The 3016-nt window shown below is 39.5% G+C and overlaps 1 pseudogene; it reads left to right on the forward strand.

The window, feature by feature from the left end:
- The first annotated feature begins 1818 nt into the window (after positions 1 to 1818).
- LOC102976257 (60S ribosomal protein L9-like) lies at positions 1819 to 2675 on the forward strand (annotated as a pseudogene).
- Positions 2676 to 3016: the final 341 nt, after the last annotated feature.

Consider the following 3016-nt stretch of genomic DNA (forward strand, 5'->3'; position numbering starts at 1 on the left):
TCGTGTTTAGTTACAAGACTTTTTGTCTTTTCTTATAGCAGATTGAGTTGGACCTGTCACTGCAAGGCATGGGCCTAACCACACTCACCTAGGGCTGGGGCTGTGTGCATCAAGACATTCTATCCCCATGCCTATTCTATCCCCATCCCCATGTGTTCTTTGAAGTGAGGACTCCAATACTCTTCTTGGCTTGTGTGGGTAGTGCTTTACTCTGTCACAGCAGTACTGGAAAAGTAAAATACTATTTAGTGTTTTGCTATTTACCCACCTACCTATTTATATCTCTCTCTTTACTCATAAGTATTTTTACTATAAGCTCATATGAAAGAAGAAATCTGAACTTTTCCTCTTTGGTTTCATGACATTAGATCCTTGATAGGGATACTCTTTTTCGTTCTGTATGTTGAAGGATAAAATTTCATTCAATAGCATAGAAAAAAATGTGGGTCATTTTACCAATAAAAAATCTTGAGGAATGACATTTTATATCATCAAATCTTTCTGATTCAAGTTGTCATAAGCACTGTAAACAGAAAAAAAAATAGTTTTCAAAAATTAGAGTGGCTTTTTTCCTCAGTCTTTTTAGATTCTCATGTTTCACAGTAATAAAGATGGAAACTTTGCATATTCCCTAAAAACACTCTCCTCTCCAACACAACTCAAGGTTTTAAGATAAGCTCCCAACTAAAATTTGGTAAAAAATAACCAGGAGAGAAGTTTCCTTCCATTTTTCTCTTTTGCTTTAATTGAAAAAAAAAGAAGATAAATTATAGAGGAATAGTCCCAAGGGCATATTCTTTTCGTCAAGGATCTCTCTTTTCATTGCAGAGATTCACTTCACCATTGGGCCTTTTGTGAAGAGCACCAGAAATGAAACAGCTTCTTCAAAAATTATCTTGGCATGCAGAGGTTAATGAATTGATTTCTTTAAAGATTCAGATTTTTACATTAAAAAAACTCTAAATAATCTGGTTGAATATTGTAATAGGTTGAATTGTGTCCCCCAGAAAGATATGTTAAGTCCTAACCCCTAATATCTCAGAATGTGAGAGTATTTGGAAATAGGGTCGTTGCAGATGTAATTAGTTAAGGTAAAGTCATGACTGCTGTCCTTATAAGAAGATGGTCTTGGGACTTCCCTGGTGGTGCAGTGGTTAAGAATCCGCCTGCCAATGCAGGGGACACAGGTTCGAGCCCTGGTCCAGGAAGATCCCACATGCCACAGAGCAACTAAGCCTGTGCACCACAACTACTGAGCCTGTGCTCTAGAGCCCGTGAGCCACAGCTACTGAGCCTGCGGGCCACAACTACTGAAACCCGCGTGCCTAGAGCCCGTGCTCTGCCACTGCAATGAGAAGCCCGCGCACTGCAACGAAGACCCAACGCAGCCAAAAAATAAATTTAAAAAAGATGGTCTTGTGAAAGCAGTGGCAAGTAGTGAGAACACCATGTGACAATGAAGACATTGGAGTTATGTGGCTGCAAGCCAAGGAACACCAAAGATTGGTAGCAAACCACCAGAAGCTAGGGAGAGGCGAGGAGGGATTCCTCTACAGGTTTTAGGGGGAACAGGGCCCTGCCTGACACCTTAATTTCAGACTTCTGACCTCCAGAACTGTGTACAATAAATTTTGGTTGTTCTAAGCCACCTAGTTTCTGGTACAATGCTATGACAGTGCTAGAAAACTAATACATAATTATTTTTATATAATAATATTACTATTTTACAATGATAGAAAAGAAAGAATACCATAAATAAGACCCCTACCTCTATCAATTTCAAAAAACCTTGAGCTCTTTGCCACATCTACTGTGAGAATGAAGACCATCCTAAGCAATTGGACTGTTGATATCCCAGAAAATGTCAACATCACTCTGAAGGGATGCACAGTTATTGTGAAGGGTCCCAGAGGAACCCTGGGGAGGAACTTTAATTACATCAATGTAGACCCAGTCTTCTTGGAAAGAAAAAGAGAGGCTCTGGGTTGATAAATGGTGTCTTAGTCAATTCAGGCTGCTCTAACAGAATCCCATAAATTGAGTGGCTTATAAACAACAGAAATTTATTTCCCACAGTTCTGGAGGCTGGAAAGTCCAAGATCAAGGTCCTGGCAGATTCAGTTTCTGGTGAGGACCTACTTCCTGGTTCATAGATATAAAGTCACTAATCCCATTCATGAGGACTCCACCTCTCAAAGGCCCCACCTCCAAATACTACCACACTGAGAATAAGGTTTCAACATATGAATTTGAGAGGAACACAAACATTCAGTCTATAGCAGTGCGGAAATAGAAAGGAACTGGCTACATTTCAAACTATCTGTAGTTCATATACAGAACATGATCAAGAGCAAGATACTGGGCTTCCATCACAAGATGAGGTATGTATATTCTCACTTACTCATCAATGTTGTTATTCAGTAAAATGGGTCTCTTACTGAAATAGAATTTGTTGGGTGAAAAATACATTTGTAGGATTCGGATGAGGCCAAGGCATTGCTTGTTCAGTATTTCAAGCCCAGAAAGATGAGTTAAATCTTGAAGGAAATGATGACTTCATATCAAATTTAGCTACTTTGATTCACTCACAACAGTTAAAAGCAAGGATAACAGAAACATTTTGGATGGTACATATTTCTGAAAAAGGAACAGTTCAGCAGGCTGATAAGATCTAAGAGTTGTCCAGCTATGGAAACCACAGGATGCTGGATGATTCCTAAGACCTATTTGTGAAACTTTAAAGATGCAATAAGAGCCCTCTATTGATTTGGGGCTTTTTTCAGAGAGAGAGAGAGAGAGAGAGAGAGAGAGAGAGAAAGAGAGAGAGAGAGAGAGAGAGAGAGAGAGAGAGGGCTCGCTAGGTCACTTGGCAGTATCACGATCTACGATCCACGATCCTTAAAAAAAAAAAATCTAGCAATTTCATGTTATAATGTAGAAGACTATAATTATGATAGAGCTCAAAATTCCCCCAAGGGCATGATGGGAAACAGGTGGTGTCCTGCACAACTGCTGT

The sequence above is a fragment of the Physeter macrocephalus genome, chromosome 8 (assembly GCF_002837175.3).
Source record: "Physeter macrocephalus isolate SW-GA chromosome 8, ASM283717v5, whole genome shotgun sequence".
Lineage (NCBI taxonomy): Eukaryota > Metazoa > Chordata > Mammalia > Artiodactyla > Physeteridae > Physeter > Physeter macrocephalus.